Genomic DNA, 19,452 nt, shown 5'->3' on the forward strand with positions numbered 1-19,452 from the left:
GGCACTTAGACGGGCGCTGAGCAAGCACGTGGAGCGTGCAGCGCTGAGCCATCGAAAGTTTTTGCGATGCTGCTTATGCTGTGCCTCTCTCACGCTTCTTATCCACACAGGCGCTGCCCACCCCTCCATGGTTGCCTTGTGATCGTCTAAGTGGCAGCCTAGGTGCTCATCACTGTGACCGGCATGGCTGTGTCCAACATCGCCCCCTGAGCGCCACGAGTGCTTGTTATTCGCTTGTTTTCGTCAGGCACTCTGGTAAGCAGAAATCGAGGTCGTTACCGAGAGTGGAGCGAAGGATCCCCTGCTGCTTCGATGAGCATTTTCCGTCTAGCACGTATGCCAAAGCTTCATCCAGCACGCCTCCCAGCTTAAGCTGCCGCTGTCACTGCTGCTGCCGTTTCCTCGCTGAGGCGGTTCTGGGTAAAAGCCGAAGCTTACCGACGCAGCGGTCACTCAAGCCGATGCGATTCCATGCTTCGACAGTTTCGCACAAGCGCCACAGTGAGCGCGCAGTTTGGAAAGGTCAAAGGTATCGCGGTAGACTGCGAAGCACGGTCAGGTTTCGATTCGACGCACCGGCAGTTGTGCGTTGGTATTACTGAGACACTTTTGCAGAGTCCTCTCTGGGTAATCTCTTTCCTCGGTGACTGTCAAATGTCACGCACTCTGCGTGTTCGGAGTGGGGCTTTGGTATGTAGCACACTTCTCGGCAGGGTCGTTTCTCAAAAAATAAGGTTTAAAAAAAATTGATGTCATAAGCGCGAAGAGCTCAGCATTCTGTCGGGCCCGCCGAGAGCGCACACGGCGTCGCCATTATGTGGGAGCAGAATAACAATATTCTCTTCGAACGTATTTTTGGACGACACGCTAAGCTGACGCGTATTCCAGCCCACACGGCTGATATTTTCGAAGCTCAAAGCAGCTGGAGTGCCACCTTTCTAATTTTTGGACTCGAGTGCACATAGACATACGTTCATGTGTTGTATAGAAAATTTTCTTCTGGGAATTAGATAGGTAGCGCACACTGCGGTTACAGACATACGCACCTCGAAGTTTTTTCCAGTGGAGCCACCACACGACAAAAAAAAAAAAACCATAGCCAAATTTTCGTTTTTCTCGGTCAAACAAAACATAATCCCAGGCGCATACATTTCATATTGACGAGGAGCACCACGTAATCAAGCTGAAGTGGAACCACTCTAGAGCTTCGATTACAACGTCAGCGACCGGTGTCACGTGAAATTTAGAAAAGCGGTTTTTACCGTGTTGATGATCGTCTATAACGCGCAGCCTCTTCCCGCAGTTTAGCCATCAGCAGCATCTCCGCCACGTTCATTACCATAAAGTGTATGAAGAGTGGTGCCACACACTGGCGCTGCTTCCCGATAATGACCGACCTAATTTTCTCATCTGCAAACCTGCTTACTAGACACAGTGTCTAATGATACGCCATTTGCTGCCTGAGTAAGAGATTGAAGACTGGGTCCCGGCCGCGGTTCGTGCGCTTCCATGGAGGTGAATTGCAAAAGTGACCTTGTAATAACAAGCTACCGCATAGTTCTTCAGCTTGTCGAAATTAATCCGAGGCAGTCACGTGCCACATGTATCGTAATCCGCCGATTAGTTTTAGCACGTAAAAAATCACAAACGATTGCTCGACTGTGTAAAAGCTGGTTATTCCAGCGAAAGCCAATTTTAGGCTAAGACGTCGCCTTCTTGTCCAAGCTTCTGGCAACGGATGCGTTCCAACGGTGCGAAGCGCCTTCACACGTGACAAATACGCCTGGCTTGCATAGCCCTTCAGTGCTCGGCCTAGCGGCAATATGGAGAAGGAGGATCTAGATCACGAACATTTCTGGATGGCACGATGTGGTGATTTCCCTTAGCATCCAGCAAATCCTAATATCGGCAGTCTAAAGCATCTAGAACACTTGCATCGTCGGTGTGAAGGGCCGTCATGGATGGTGTCGAGTCGTAACACTAAGACAAGCTCTCTGGTGCGCTAGTGGTTAACTGCTTCCATAACTCTCTTCTTACCTGTACATCCGTATGGATCCTTTCCAGGTTCAGAGTGTTTTGAAATGCACAGGGGCAACTACAGGCGTAAAGCTGGCTATGCAGCCCGCCTAAGTTTGGGGCCGGTGGTGCCCGCAGATATTTCCGCGAGGTGTAACACAGTACCGTAATAGGATCGCTTTTAAAGGTTATGTTTCTTCACGAGCCAATTTCTGGTGGATTAAACGCATTTCTTGTCGTAATTACTAGTTTTACTAATGCGGCATCATCAAATTCTGCGAAATTCTCAGTTGCTCAGTCTTCAGTAAAACCTGAGTTTTGAGCCTTCTGATTAGTGCTATTAGAACCTTTCTGGGCGACAGATTTCTTCTTAGTTTGCTTATCTGACCCAGATCCCAGGTGGCTGCGTAGATTCTTCTCGAACTCTTTTAACAGGAGAGTGTTAGTACTTCCATTTCGGAAATAAGTGTCCGGTGTTGGTGTTCGCCATCATTTGAAGCCTCGCTGCCGTACCAGCCGAAGCAACAGGCCGCTCAAGCAACCTAGGTGGGCCACTTAACTCACGTGACCTTGCCGTGTCATCGCAAATTACCAACCAGATTTTGAGCTAATTGATAGCTGTGACAGGTGGCATTTATATTAATGACTGGCCTCGAGAGGTCGCTCCGAAAGAGCAAACTGGGTTGCACAAGCCCCACCGGCGGCAGCACCTGTCATCGTAGGGCAGCGGCGGATCGCTTAACCGTTGCACTACCCAATCATGAATTCTATAACGACTCCCAAGGATCTATGAGTGTGAAGTCTAGAAGTACCAATTCTGGATATATGAGCCCATTAACGATATCGTGTCATACCCATAAGGTGGTGGTTAAGTGTCCCCTTCTGCTTTTTCACGACAGAAAATTTTGAATCGAGCTCTCTGCCGCACAGCATAACAAATTAAATTTGCTAAGTCGCAGGAAATGGACCTCAGGAATTTTTTTCTCACCTTAACCAAGGTATATGTACAGTAACGTCTCCGGCAATACTATACCCACTGTCTAAACTCTTGGTTTTGGAGGCTCATCATGCATTTAAATTTGGACAATTTCATCCTCTTTAGTTGCTCCAGATTTAACAACAGTGCTTGAACGCTAAGGCTAGGCGGTAAAAAAAAAGAGAATGTTTTGTAATAGTAAGCAAATGTGAGGGCGCTGAATACTTCTAAAATTTACGGACAGAAAACCCTGGCCTGAAGAAAGCGGTCTAAATGATAATTTTCAGAGCGCAGCTCTTTGGCGCTCGTGCCTGCCTTTCGCGGCGTTGCCGTCGTCCCTCGTAATCAGCTCCGCAGCCGGGGCACCGCGCTGCTCTAGCTTCGCGCGCTCCTGGCGCCAATTCTCCCGCACACCGAAGCCGAAACGCAGAGCCGCCGCCGTTCGCCACTGCGTGTACGCGGGTTCGACCTCGGCTCCAGCGGTCGAATTTCGACGGAGGCTAAATTCTAGAAGGTCGTGTACTGTGCAATGTCAGTGCCCTTTAAAGAACCCCACGTGGTCGAAATATCCCGAGCCCTTCACTACGGCGCCCTTCATAGCCCAAATAGTCATTTTGGGATGTTAAACCGCCATAAACCCACAAAACCATCTCTCCTTACCGTGGGAAAGCAGGCTATACAAGGCTCGTTTCGTGAATTTTTATTTTTACTCATTAATAAAAATAAGTTTTTTTATTCCTGCAAACCGTGGTGTAGTCACGAGATTTAAAAAAAATGATAGAATTTATCTCATTCTAAAGAAAAAATCTGCAATTGGCCAATTTGAGAGACTCAGACAAAAAATAAAAATATTAAACACACCCAGTCGAAAACAGCATAATAAAAAATCTAACACATGTTTTATGTGTTACTATGCTAAAACTGGGTATTCTAAGGCAAAAAGAACTCTTCATGCTGAACTTTCAGGTCAGAAAAAACAAAATTATTTGCTTGCGTGCAGCGCTTTGGGCAACATCGCATTTCGTTGTCAAGGTAGGCCCTGGACCGTCTTGCAAACTCTTCACTAGAGTGCTTGTAGCACGGAGTGATTCAGAATGTGCCCGGTACCTTCAGAGAGGCCCTGAGAGCAGCGAATCACCTAGCCAACGGCGGAAACTTGTTACAGCCGGGCGCCTGAGCATAGTCGGGGCTGGGAGAAGCGATCATCTCTCTTCGAAATAATCTTTTCGCCAAACGCTGTCGCTCGCACCCGTAGCATAAAGTGTCGATGCTGCGAAATTACGAGAACACCGCCGCTGCTGAGCAGAGTCAGTGGGAGAAGAGAACGCCACCTGAGGCGAGAGGCTTACGCAATCGCTTCATGTTGACAGGCTTCGCAGGAACTTTAAAAATACTCCCTCAGGCGACTGACAAAGAAACCGTTTACGTAAGTGAAGTACAGTCGTTTCGCAACATGCTCAATGCCGTTACTTCCACAGAAGCGGCCCAAATCGCTCAGAATTGGGCGTTTTGCGCCATCGTTAGACTTGAACGGTTTGAGTTGACGTGGTAAAGAAAGCCTAAAGATCTTGTGGAAGCTACAAGCTCTCCACTGCACTGCTGCAAATCAAGCTTTGAGGCCTGACGGCTTTTGACCAAGGCTATTCCTCAACTTTCCCATCCCTTGTTTCCTTTCGTGTACTCACAAAGGTGCCCTTTTCTTCGCTCCATGTGCTTCCTTATCAGTTCCTTTCGTACAATAATGTGATTTTCGGGCGTATTCGCGCTCTCGTTGTGGGCTCTGCATTGCTTCGGAAATTGTCGCGGCCCGCTCTCTGACTTACACGTGTCTCAAAAACTGCCGTCGAGAATCGCTCGTAAAAGTGTCATAAATGCGGATGTCGCTGAGGCATCGAAAAGCGGCCGCGTTTAAAGAGCGGGGCACGACTCCACTGGCCTTCTTCTAGCACTTATCCGGCTTCGACGGCTTTTTGTCCCGCTCTTCTCAGCGACCACGCAAGCGGTTCAATGCAACAAAATAGAACGTGACGATGGCCGTTTAGCCCGAACCATTTATCACGGGTTGCCCCACAGCGCGCATGAAAGGACGCGTGTCGAGAACTTGCAGGCGATCAGGCAACGCTGACCATACGAAGCAGTGGCAAAACAAACAAACATTGTGTCGTTCTTATTATACGTGACACGACGTTGATGATTAATAGCGGCCAATGCCCGATACTCTCTGTGGAGGTTAAAGCCATAAAAAGAACACAGGGATGCCGTGAGAACACGAAAACGACAAATGGAACTTACGATCAAAAAGCGCGACCGACGCTCGCAAAGCGAGGACGCTTTGCTAGGCGCAAGATAGCCTCGCAAAGGGAGGCTATCTTGTGCCACCATGCTCCTCTGAAGCACTCCTCCTTTGTGCTGTGATGTAGCTTATTTCCCTTTTGATGCGTTCCCGAGTTATGGCGCTGTTCCTTATAAGAATACCAATGGGGGTAATTAAAAGTGAAAACTCTTGAAACTATGTACCATGTGCCCGCCTAAGCAAGAGGAAGGTGCGCAGAACCACTATTAGATGTAGCCACACATTAAAGTGGTGGCACCGTTACCTGTACCATTTTCTTCCATAAAAAGGGTAAATTTGGGAAACAGTAAGGCACGATACATGAATATTGAAGACGAGAGATTCGCTCACGGGCGCCTGATTACAGTATAAAGTCAGAATAATCCTAATGTCACCAAGTCAAGCGCAGTTTGCGCAGCATCTCTTACAGTGTATAGTCGCCGCGGTGGCTCAGTGACATTGGCGCTCGGCTGCTGACCCGAAAGACGCGAATTCGATCCCGTCCGTGCCGGTCGAATTTCAATGGAGCGAGATTCCAGAGGCTTGTGTACTGTGCGATGTCAGTGCACGTTAAAGAACCCTAGGTGGTCGAAATTTATGGAGCCCTTTACTGTAGCGTTTCTCAAAGCTTGTGTCGCTTTGGGACGTTAAACTACAATAAACCATAATTCATCTTACGATGTGTATGGTTAATTTACATAAAAAATTCCCAAAAAAGATTGAATGCCGATGTGAGCTAAGCGCACAAAGAAGTATCTTATTAGCAACAGTGCTGATCAGAGCAGCTGACGAGAAGAGGTATGTTAAGGAAACAAAGTGAGATTTCTTAAGCGAAATTTCGCTGCAGATTGGCTAAGCACTGCTGCTACGAGGGTAAGGCTCGGGAACACAAAACCCAGGAGAAGACTTACGTGGTAATTCCAACAAAGTGAAAAGTTTGCGTAACTAAACATATATCATGCGTGAGCCATTTTATATTATAATGGCGCAGCGACACTAGCAGCACGCGTCTTTACCCCAATCATTAGGCTATACATTGATTACAACGTGACCACAGCAGCTGCAAACGCATTTTTCAAATGTTCTGCGTAGAGCAGCGTGATACGTAACTTAACGTAGCTAATTGGTATGCGTGATGTCTTCATGAAAAAATGTCGCACGCTGCGCGATACATTATAGAAGGCAACAACAAAACCACCTTCAAGTTAATGCTAAAATATAAAACAGACTCCGCAATCTGTGCAGGCAAGTTTCTCAGCGCCGACGCTGTCTATGAGTTGTTTCGCAGAACGCATCCTTGATGCATACAAAGGAGCACGCAGGCCCTAATACGAATACAGAGTGCTCTGAAAGGGTTGTTCTGTACTGTGATTCTCTGTTTGTTAAATTTCCAATTTTCTGCAGGCCAGAACAGCTCTTTCTGGAATACCCGCTTACGTGAACACGACACTTCTTTGGAAGGGGCCCCTTTCTCATACCTAGCCTTGCACTACAAAGAATGCCGTCGTAACACCTCAAGACCTACTGCAGAACTATGTACTTCCCTTTTTAACTATTCTAAAATCTCGTACAATCACAAAGATAAAGTAACTATAGAAAGCAGCGAAGCATTTCATATTGACAAAAACCGTGACGCATGCGTAAGCAGCCCATCCGTCCTCGTTCATGACTGTGAAGTACTGTATCTTGACCATCGTCACTCAAGTTGACATCTTATTAGTGCTGTTAGTGCAGCTCATGCGCGCTCTTAGTTGTGAAGAGAGTATAGTTAATGTGTTCCTTTTCAATAAACCTCCAGTTGCTAGTCAGCTCCTGTCCCGTCTTCTCACGTGTCCCTGTTGCTGCGCTGTTTTTGCGTCTCATTCAACTCGCCAATTTACTGCCGTTTTGCCTTCTGGAAAGTTAATTGCCTACCATCTTTTTCTAAACGAACGAATGCTCAGGAGAAAGCCCGGTGTCATGTTTCGTAGTTCTGCTCATTCTGAAGTGTATGTTTATGCACTGAGCCCGAGACGACGTAAAAAGTGTAGTAGCAATAAAAGCAACAGTACGCAGTGTTATGGTCATTTCGCAAAATCCGAAGTCGAAATTCTTCTGTATAGTTAAATGCCACCGAAAGTCGTTTCGGCCGAGAAATATCTACATTTTTTTCTTTTCGCATTAGTTTGTGAGTGCGTTTTTCAAGTATGCAGTTACATTCCCACAAGTGGTGGTTCGTTGACTTACTCGTTTGCCTTTACAAACTTGCGAGCGGCAGTTTAGTGCCTGATGACAATGTTTAGACGCAGCAATGGTTCTAAGTCGGTTTAGTGAGTAGCATGTCTTTAATTCTTTAATGACAAAAATAGAACCTAACCATGCTTTGTCTGTTAGATTTACTTCCTAAATATTTCCAACAGTATCACAGTTCTAAAATTTCTTCTCTGAAAATTTCACTAGATTGTCTTACAGTATTGCTCTTAAGCGGTGTGTAAAGTGTTCAGTATTAAGTATGAATCAGGTATGCCATTTTCACAGTGTTTACGTGTTCTGCCGTTATTGCACCTGAGAGAGAATTTATTATTCTAAGATCTCCAGCAACATAGAGTAAAAGAGCAGAAAAATTAGAAATTGGATGTTAATCTGACTGAAATATGTGTTCATTAAATAATTCGGCTCTCAAGTACCCTGCTTCGAGATTGCTCAAGAGAGCTCCGTTAAGCTTCTAGCACATTTTTTACCGGGATTCAAAGCTAAAAAAGAGGACCTAGTTTCAATTTAGTACAACGTCGTAATGTTGACTGGCACTGCCGAGGAAGACATTTTCTTCGGAGTGCTGCTGCGCCAGCCGGAGCGATAAAATTAGCTTGCTGGGTAGCGTGCCGACTTTGCATTCTTTACAGCACTTTGTGGGGACCATTCCAACAATGATGGTGCCAACGTAACCAAGCAGCGCAATGCTGTTTGCAAGAAAAGCTGGCGTTAGGGGATTACGAGCGAGTTCCACAGGGTAATCTTTCGCGGTGGCAATGTGCTGGGGACACGGAACCAAAAATTCCAGGCATGCGAAGTGCTAGCGAGCATTGCGACAACGGTCGAGAGGTGGGAAGCTGTGAAGCTATTTCCGGAACACACGGAATATATGTGCCTCCACTGCACTAAGTACTGGCTGTCACGAAAAGCAGTGGACATTCCCGATGCATGGAGGTGTGAAAGTTGGAAGGAACTGCTCAGCAAACAGAGCAGCAAACTAGCAACACGTGAGCGAGAGAGGTATGGGCATACACTGAACCAGCTCCTGTAATTAACTTCTGCAGCAGCTCTGGGCCCGTAACTCTGTAAGAGGAAAAGGAATTCCTTTCGAGCATTGCGTCTTATAGAAGTTCTTGCAAGAAGTAGTCGGAACCATTGTTTATGACCATCAAGGTTGTTACTATTGTGATGAAAACGGAGGTGGCAGGAAACGTATGTTTACGCTCGAGAACTTTCAGCGGTCCATTTGTCGGTTTAGTCATCTGTCGCTGGTCACTCAGATATACCAGCGTCTTTCATGCGTCCGTGAGAAGAAACCCGATATGTTCGGTGGTGGCGACCGCACCTCACGAATGGCTACCATAGGCTGCGTTAGGCCACCATGGCTACCATAGACCACACATTGGCCGGATCGCTTCCCATAGACGCGCGAAAGCCGCAGGTATATCTGAGTGACCAATGACGGAGGACTAAATGGGCGCGAAATGAACAGTGCAAGATGAATACCTTATAGCATACGACCCTGTTTTGTTATCCAAAGCGACTTCTGTATCATACAGAATGCAGTTTATCATGCATCATACTTGAGTTCAATTTCCCAACAGTGCGTAGTCAGCACGCGCGCGTGCTGCGCCGACAGCCCCTTCTGAGAGCTTGCTGCTTCTCGGCTGCTGTGACACTGCATCTGGTTAATTTAAAGCCAACTTATACATCCCCCAACACAGCTATTTAGTCAGGCAAATACCTAGAAATGTCTGAAGCTAGTGACTCTCCGCCGGTAGACCACAAAAACGATACAAATATATGACAAATGAAATTTTTTCTGTTCTGTTCAGTACAAAATTTCGCGTAACTTGCTTGGCGCATTGTACAGTTTGAGCGTCAAATACACTGAACAAAGCCGCACAACGTTCAGCAAGGGCAAGGATAGCTGCTGGGCCCTCTTGTATCTCATCTCCAAACACGAGTTCCTCTAGTGGTGAATAGAGCGCCGCATTATTGTTGCACTCCTGAAAGAACAAAGCGGCGGTAAACAGGATGAGCCAAAGCTACTCGGGTGGCACGGCCGTTCTGTCAAATTTTATTTTGCTTGCTCTCTCTCATTGCTCGCATTTTCTTGCTCACGCAGTGCTATTTTGTGCCGCAGCATTGTCTTCACTTAACCTAAAATCTCTCGCACGACAACGGTACGTCAACTCTTTAAAAAACTTTTTCAGCATCATATTCATTCGTCCTGTCCCCTCGCCTGTAAGGAATATATCACCTTCGCTTAATTTTAGTAGGAGACATCATTACACTTTTTTATGCGCGTACAAACTCTTTAAAATATAGCTTTTCTCGAAAACAATTAGAATCTGGGAGTTCTCTACTAGGTAGCTACCGATCGCTCCCATTAAAAGCCTAACTTCTGTTCCTTTATTTCTTTGCTGTATTCTTTCTATGTTCCTGCATTGCAGTGTATGTTAACCACTCCTGCCATATCCATACCGGGCCTGCAGTGTGTAAAAATAAATAAATAAATAATAAAAATGGCCACCTAATTAAAACGAAGCATAAACGGGGAGCAATAGACTTCACATACCATGCCAGTGTGCGCACAGATATCTTTTTCGCGTTGTCTAGACATACCCTAACTGAGGTCGTACGCTGCGCAACTAGGCCCCTCAAGAGATTATGATTTCATAAATGATCAGCCTGTACAAACGGGCAATAAACGAAGTAAATGGAGATAATGCACGACAGACAAACAACGGGTCAGACCTACGTCTGCTGCGGCTTCTCTGTCACCGCTTATGCTGTGACTCGAGTAGTCAAATGTTCTATGCTCCAACGAAAATGCACGCATGTCCACATTCAAGAGAAACGCTAGCATTTACGTAAGTTTTAGGCATTCCATCATGATTTGTTCCAACTTTAGAGACTCGTTAAATTTTTTCTGGTCATGAGCGTGGTCTCGACTGAGCTGCTAAGAGGGGCTTTTAGAAATGCCTATGGCATATTCGCCGAAACGGTCGTCAGCGTCGCTTGCACATTCGGGACAACGACGATCGACCGCCCCTTTTAGCATTGCTGATGGTTTGTTTGCCTACGCCTTCTCTCTCGGGCGTATTATGACTGCGCGAAAGGTCGCCTATGCTATGCTAACGTCACGGGATACTGGGATCCTGAACGACGCACACAACGTCACACAGTCCATGCTCCATTTCCTGAAACTTCGCGTGTTTACGCTGTTCACTCTCAGGCAGCAGTAAGTATTCGTTTACCTTCCCTCTTACTGGATCGTCCAGTTTCAAGCTCTCCCCTAGTTGCTCCATCGACATTGCATAAGCGGTCGCAAATGTCCCGCTAGTATCGATCCACTTCCTCCGCCGCTGACTATGCCAACACCGATGCGCTCTTCAGCGCGCCGACCAAGCCTACGACTGAGCTATGCGGCTCATTAATGCGAAAGGTTCCATATAATTTGTCCTTTTTTTGTACCTTTACGCCGTCCGATATACCATTACGAAGAAGACAGAACACAGAACCTTACGAAGATGACTTTTCTGTAATAGGCCTCCGAGCGATGGAGACTGAATACCCAAACTGACATAGCTGCAATAAAGAGGATTATCGGCTATTTTTCTCGACACTCGCCATGGCACAGACCCCACAAACAGCATCTCCTATCTGACTTTACCTAAAAACTGGAAGCCGGAGAAGTAGGCCACTGCTTCTGTGTCTGCACGAGGAACCCTTCTGGCCATTCCTGGCTAAGGAAATCTATTCATTTGTTTATGCAGGGCACAGTAGAATCGCAGGCAATTACCGCGCGCAGGAGGTCGCAAGAGCTGCCCACCACGAGAGCGACTGTGTGTCGATCCTCTTTTCGAGAGCAAATGTGGCGGGCGGGATTCGCGGATTTGCGCGGGTGATCGCGCTTGCCTTGTGGAATTCCGGCCAGTTTACGAACTCAGGTCTAGAATCCGTGGGGTTCCGGCTTGCACCCGAGCTACCACGCCGTGACGAAACCTTGCTGTGTTGCCTGTGGCTTGGTAGACCTCTCGCGAGCCATTACTCCTTTGTAATCTGTCTGGCTAATGAGTGTGCACGTGCCATCTAAGGGTGCTACGAGACTACAGTCCATATACTTTGTGAATGCCCTGCATAGATTGCCGAAAGGCAGTCTCTCTGTCGTGCGCTGGAGCGCCTAGATTCACGTCTGCTGAAGGATACGAAGATTCTCAGCCACTGACCTCGGCGATCGTCGGCGGTGAAGGCCTCCCAGGCACCGCTCCGCTTCTTGAAAGCGTCGGGCCTTCAAGACAAACTGCGACTTCAGCGCATGCTTTCTGACTCGCATACTGATTTCATTTTCCTGTTACTCTCTTCTATCCTTCGCCTTTCTATCCCCTCCACCCTTTTTCCCGTGCAGGGTAGCAAACCGGTGTCTTCTTCGTGTTCACCTACCTGTCTTTCCTTCTCCTCTTCGTGCCCTTCCTACTTATGCAGGTACCTCGCAGCCTCTGCCTAGAGTTTTAAGTGAGTGGGTTACGTACTAAACCATGCGAGAACAGAAGCAAACTAAACATCAACATACAATGGCATGTTAAACAACCATAAAAAAAAGGAACGAAGAAAAAAACAGTTGAGAACATACTGCTGCTAATTTTTCCTTCAAACGAACGGGCTCACAGATGTGACGACGTTGGTGCAAAGATATTTGGATAAATATTGCACGTGGTAGGGCTGATTTGGTGAAAGCAGTGTACATTCCTGAACGCGTTCTGGAACTTAGGTGATTGTGCAAGCGGTGTCATGCACGTCGCTTATTAGTGAAAGGTAGCGAGAATGAATGATGGTAGTTAACAATTCTAGGGAAGCGGCATATAAGTGCGATTAATCTGCAAGGTTGTAAGAACGGAAAGGAGAGCATTGACTAAATGTTGATTGCGCTGCATTTTTGGTTCCTGTCCCGGACAAAAAAATGAGCGGCAAGTTTGTCTACTCGCTGTATTGGTAATAAATTAAGTATTCTTGACGGGCTGACCAAATAGAAGATCAGAATTCTAGATGAAGTGGAACAAAGTTTATTAGGCGAGGATCGAGTCAATGCGGGCGTGCCTCTGAAGTTATGTTTGAAAAGCCCAGTGTACGGGAAGTTTCGGGAGAAACTTTTAGTGTGAAAGCACTTCTCGAGACGTACTAATTCTCGGCAAGAATTTTGTTTTCTCTTGTCTTGTCCTGTGCTCCGATGTACCCGAGCTTATCCGACTTACCCGGGTAAGCCGGGGTTAGTTTGGAGGAGCTTTGCGCCAGCTGTAGCCAATGGGAGACAGGGGGCAGGTGGCAGTTAATTTAATGATTGGGTCTGAGAGCCTTCTAGGCAAGATCAATATGAATCGGACAATCCCTTCCGGGGGATGTGGTAGAAACAGCCACCTGGAAGCGCAGTGGCACACCGCTTATAACGGCTACGCCATTGCGTTGATAGTGGTATGAGGACTTGCCGCGGTCTATGAATGTTAAATAGAGAATGACAAATTCTACGTATATGAGTATTAACCCACTAAAACTACCACGTCATACCCTTAGGGCGTAGTTTAAGTGTCCCCTTCACTTGAAGAATGAAGACATGCTTTGGCACATCTGCTCGGTTAAACTACGCTATACACCTAACACTTTTTTCTGTGCGCGTTGTTGATGATGGAGTGGGCGAAAAACTAGCGCCGAGGTACGTATGATGCGAAGGCGAGTGGATGTGAATAGAGAATTGGTTCGTTTTCGACTAATGTCATTAGTTAGCATCTATCAGTGTGAAGGGACATTTTCCATCCTGAACACCAGTTAGTAAGGCGATTCAGACCTTCCTGAAGGACGATCTGTTCGTTATTTAAGCGTTTTTTACAATAATAATGGAATCACCTGTTAGCCATCTGATAGTCGAGCTTATCGCGCATATAGATTGCAGATAATGGGATTGCATAGGAGTACGCCAGATGTCACATCATTTTTGAAAAGTGAAAAAAAAAATATCAATAGGAAGCGATGTTTTTAGAAAACAGAAGGTTACACACGTGCCCAAATTGGTGAAAAATTATTTTTAAATGCATCTTCACTTGGCAGAGCGTAGCTCTGTCTGAAAAGCTTATCCCTTTGGCGAACTACCGACTACGTTAGAGTAACAGAAAGCTTATCATCATGTGATGCCCCCATCAAAATGTAGTCAGCACACACGAAAATACCGTACTCGACCCCAAGCTTAACGAAACATCATACCTAGGGCTGCACCACAGCGGGTGCACAAAAGAGACGTAGTTGCAAACGCTCTCCGTTAAACTATACGTAATCCGCCGCAATGTAAATGTTATCGTGAAAGAAGCTTGTTGCAGAACAACTATGCCAAAATTACGAGGAAATATGGAGCAAACCTGTAACGCGGCGTTGTGCGTGCACAGGACGCCCATAGTTGATGAGTGCGGGTGCATTGGAGCCGCTCATTACGTAAGCTGTTGTTTGCGAGACGTGCTTATATCGAAGCAAGACTCGCATCCCCCCGGCAGCTCTCCGAGCGTGCATAGTTGTGTTATGAGACGCGGAAAAGAAATACCAGCTGCGCACCGCGCTTCGAGAGCCGAGAATCCGCCTCCATGAATGAAGAGGCTTCTGTGCCTCTGGCTGCATCTGCATATAATTGTGTTAGGCACTTGAACGCAAGCCGCTTTCGCAGTTCAGAACGAGACTAGTGCGAATACACACGGGAAGAATAAGTAGTGGAGATGCCAGGGGTGCGAGGAGAGAAGGCAATGGCTTCAAGTTGGTCCGTCAAAACAAAAGGAGTGAGACGAATACCACATCTGGTTAAGGCAGGGCTGAAGCTTGAGCGCAGGAAGTGGAAGAGGACGACGTTGGAGCAAAGAGCTAGGCAAACTGATAAAAACACTTTGACACTGAGAGCGAAATTAATGAAATGGGTGACAGTTATCAGGAGACTTATGCTTAGTCAAGAGAGTTATTCTTATACCTGTGATATCTGACTCGTGATCAGTCCAAATGAGTGCACTGCCGACGTGCGTAATCCGTTTCAAGGCTGGAGATATCGAAACATGTTTTGCGCTCATATCAAAAGGTACGCATAAGTTAAAAAACCCCGCTGTAAATTTGTACATTGCTACATGAATATCAGAGATCCTTTAGCGCTCTTCTAACAATTTTAACAATATTCAGTTCGGAGCTGCAATAAATTTCATTTATTAGGAAGAGCCCGCTTTATATATTTCAGTTGTTTATTCCCGGTTTAGCAGGTGTGCCGCAGATCACGTCACTATTAAATCCACTAAGTTTCAAGGGCTCTAGTGAGCATCGCCGGCTCGTGCCTCGCGTTACCTTTGCTCTATTCGGGAGGCCACGGGTCCACCAACGGGTGGTATTCGGGGTCCACCTCTGACCTTGTGTCTACGCGCAGCTCTCCCCTGCGATAGAAGCTTCAGGGGTTTTAGCCTCTATCGGGTGACCACCCGTGCACGTAGGTTGTGCCTTGAGCATCGTCCAACCATGGCTGTCGTTGGATAAGTGGGCGGTCGCAAGACGCCGCAAAACGCTTCGAACCGCGCCCGGACGCTCTGTGCGCGTCTGTATAGGTGGTTTGATTTGATTTATTGGGGCTTAACGTCCCAAATGCGTGGTAGCAGTTACACAGTGGGCGGACACTTCAGTGTGCGACAAGGTACTAAAAGCTCTCCCATACGTGAGCTCCAGTCACTCATCCTTTAGGAATTTCATGATGAAGCGACTTCTAAAAAAGAAAGAAGCTAACCAAAGGAATCGGCTAACTAAAGGGCAAAAGTGGTTTGCTTGCGGCTATACCGCCAAAAGGTCGTAGGTTCTCCAAAAGGATGCTGGCTTATTATTTAACAGAATGAGTACGATACCAGTTATTGAAAACACTTATACTGAATTGTGTTCTATTTGCCTATTAGTGTCCCACAGCACATTGGCAAAAACAACCGCAGCAACAACACTGTACACGGTGCCGTGCTAGATCGAATTCAACGTTGCAGTAAGCACACTGCGAACGTCCAGGTGTCTGTGGCCGTACCCTGAGTAGCTCTGCAACAAATGTTGAAATCTTGGCTGAAATCTTCCTGCTGTTGAACTGTCTTCAGATGTCTCGCCTATTGTTAGCGCCATTTATCGCCTACTAAGGAAACCACGCTACGAGGAAAGACTGCCAACTTGACAGTTGTGTACTTTCTCACCTCTGTTGCAATGTAAGTGACAGATGCCACAGACAATGGACAGAAAAATTGTCTTTCGCAGCTAGCAACAACTTGTGCTGACGTTGAAACCTTTTCCGACGGAGATACTTGACTTGAAATTGCTCGTCCTTTGTTCAGATTTGGTTTATCGCTAAGCGACAAATTGACAGTGCCTTGTCACGTAGACAGCCTGAGGCCAGGAGCGCAAGACCAAGATACGTCGACCTATTTACGCTTTTAGTTTGCCGCGAATTTAGAATGTCATTTGAAATGCACCCTCCCTCGGAGTTTTGAGAAAAGGCGATCCGGCAGAGTGGCCATTATCGTTATATTTCTTTACCTATTTGGATTAAGGTTTCTGTCTACTGATTTTCGAAACGTCAACACAACAGTAAATTGAGAGCAAGCGTCTAGCAACGTTTCTTACTTTTGATTCAGTCGTTGAAATTTTGGCTTTCTATTAGAGAAATCTATCTTCATTTCGAAATTTTGAAGCTGAGTCAAGGGTTTCCAAAAAGCAATTTGTCTTTTTTTTCAGGGGCTTAAAGCATGGCGATGCATTCTGGAAGACTGAACTGGATATCGGTGCTAAATGTAACAACGGTCACAAATTGAGCATGTAGCATGGAAACAATTTTGTAGTTTTGAAACATTGGCCACACGCATATTTTTCAGCTTTACGTTCATTTTAGGCGCAGTATCGCTCTGTCACATCATGCTAAAATGTACCTTTCGATTCTACTGCTCCAATAATTCAATGTTTGTGAAAGGTCATAGTCAGCAACGTTCACTGCGTCTTGCGAAGCTAGCCGCACATATATGCATGCACAAATATTGTTCCTTAAGGGCATCAATAAGTCCTGCACCCTGGGCAAGAAGATTTTTGATAGGGAAGAAATGGGAAGGTGTTACAATGCAAAAAAAATACGGAAAGCACCCTCTGCAGGATGATTGACACTGAGATATGGCTTGCACGAGCCACTAAGCACTAGATCCTGAAATCCAGGAAGGAAGTTGCCTGTTTCTGTCACCCTTCCTAAACCCGGTAATCTGGACCATCGTATTTTAGGTGTTTCTCCAAGAGGAAACGCTCAAGAGGTCAACTTTATCTGCTTGAGGAGGCGCTTTAAGCTTTCCAAATACGTGGGCTCACACTTCGTACTCTCAGGTCATCCTGTGCAGATAAAAAACACTCCGTGAGTTTCTGCTGGCTTCTTTACAGTGACAGATACATGGACAACATTAGGCGAGATAATGGTGTGATCTTCGTCGATGGCAGCGTCCGAACACGTCCCCCCCCCCCCCCCCCCCCAATTTCACCCCTGCCACATTTACCTCTGCCCTCACACCCTCCCTCGATGCGCCTGTCACTCCAGATTCCCGTTTTACATGGATGGATGGGCGGGCTACCGTGACAGAGCCAGACGCATGCTCGGGCGCGGACACAGGCCTAAATTGCACCCCAACCATCCACCCCACACCCCAACCCACAGGTATTACAAAACACTCCAACAGCATCAGCATTCCGCCCTTCCCAGCTGTCGATGAAAATCGCCCTACCACAAGAGTAACCGTCCCGTGAATTTACAGCCCCCCTTCACTAACAAAACCGAGACACTCCATCACAGCTTACTGCCCCTTGTTACTCCTACGCATACTACTAACACTGCACCCCCTACACCTCTCCCACCCACGCGTGACGCACGCTTGCGCATGAAGCACAATCACATCTCATTCTTGCCAGAATTACTAAACACTTCCACTGGCATCGGGATTTTTCGCCACCACAGATTTCAAGAAATTCGCATTAGAACAAGAGTAAACGTTCAATAAATTTTGTATCTTTCACAACAGTTTTCTGTCATCCAAAGGCATGCATCTTTATGACGTACGCATAAATTGACACAGCCTCGTGGCACGGGCTCGTGGCACATGACTCGCAGTGTACGGCTCTTAAGCGTACTGTCTACTGTAACTCAGTCGCTCACAAGCGTGGTGGTGATGGTGGGACGCCCGAAGCAGTAATCGGAAGAAGAGCACGTATGCGCGATGGTTCTCGCCCATTTGTAGGAAGAAATACCTGTGAACGTTGCTGTGAACACCGGAGCAAGCGATCACTGCGTGTAACCTCCACGCTCGTTGAGAGATGCGTCAGTGGCGAGAGAGTTCTCTAGTGCGAAATCATGACTCCAAGCAGAAGAGATCACAAAGTCAGAATTAGGAAGTAAAAATTCGAATTCATCAGTAATTCCGGAGGTGCGGGGTTCGGACCGCAGAGACGCCAAGTACCCAGCGGGGATAGAATGGATGCAAGCTTTCCTCTGGCCTTGTGCTCGGCTTATACAACGGCACGCGCTTCAGAAATGGGTCTTCCGCCCTTTCGTGTGTAAAGAAGATTACCTTGCGCCATGGCACTTTCTAGCCAAAGCTGCCCTTGCACCATAAGAATTTGTCATCATAATCACTCATCAGTAGCATAATGTGGAGGTGGGGATAAGGGATCAGCTAGCCCTGAAGTTCATAGCATCTATTATCGCCACCCGGCAAATTTTCAGTTGTCCACAGTTCATTTTTATGTCTTCCGGCTTTATATCCTAAACCTAAAATTTATCCTAAAACCTTTGTGCCATGAATCTTTTGCTGAATCAACAAGCGTAAAAGCACATTGCACAATATTTTTTCATGATCACCACCTTATCGCATCCACAATCATTAATATTACTATTATCAACGTCATCATAATCAGCTTAGCTACGATCATTCCAGGACGATGGCCTTTTTCATTCGTCTCCAATTATTCCTCTACTGCGCCAGCGGCCTCCACCCAAACTCTAGCTCTGACTTTCTTTACGATTCAAACCTCTGGAGTAGCAAGCCAGGGTCGCGTTACCGCCAGCCGACCCCTCGATTTTACCTCGCATTAAACTCTAATTTCTCTGCCTTATCTAAACTATGCAAACTTCCGATTCCTATCTCCGCGTCACACTACCAGCCTGCGGCTGCCATTCCTTTATCCAAGTGCGACCTCTTTGGCTTCCGATCGGCATAAAAGAATATAGCCGAGATGGCAAACCCTACTGACCATTCGTCTCATCAGGCACTATATTATTTCCTAAAGCTACGAATCCAATGGAGGAACTAATTTTGGATAATGTGCTATGTAATACACATTGATTGACATGTTCTCAAGGTGATATCAAGAATGAATCTGTAAAACTTGCATTCTTGAGCCGCAGCTGCTCAATGGGGTCAGCGATAACGCGACTTGTGTGCAAACTTTTACGTTGGTAAACAACCTCAGCCGGAAAAGAAGAAAGCAAAGCCGCCAGGGTAGGTCGTTTAGCACAGCGTGTCGTTTTCAGACTGTACGAAGCAGCGGTGAAGGTATGCGTACCATAAGCGGAAGTAGCAACTGCGTGACAACGGAGCGACGAAGTAAATATATAAGCGCTGCGCAAGCTTTGCTTGTAAGGAATGTCCTCTTCACGCCCATAGCAGCTGTGACGCGCTTCCTGGCACAAGACGACACGCGAAACTAGCCCGCTCCTCACTCAAACGACTCTTTAAAGAGGCTACGGGGGGGCGACAGGCAAAGTGCAGAGCTTTCTTTGATGTGCCCGACGTCAGCAGCACCAACACGAGAGAGAAGCTGGAGCGGG

At 46.7% G+C, this 19,452-nt stretch overlaps 1 long non-coding RNA gene across 1 annotated transcript in view; it reads right to left on the reverse strand.

Annotated features, from left to right (window-relative positions):
* The window catches only part of LOC149343212 (uncharacterized), a 154,895-nt gene that overhangs the window by 127,275 nt on the left and 8,168 nt on the right, over positions 1-19,452 (reverse strand). The window lies entirely within an intron of this gene.

This window comes from Amblyomma mixtum, chromosome 5, assembly GCF_055824585.1.
Source record: "Amblyomma mixtum isolate Tamu chromosome 5, ASM5582458v1, whole genome shotgun sequence".
NCBI lineage: Eukaryota > Metazoa > Arthropoda > Arachnida > Ixodida > Ixodidae > Amblyomma > Amblyomma mixtum.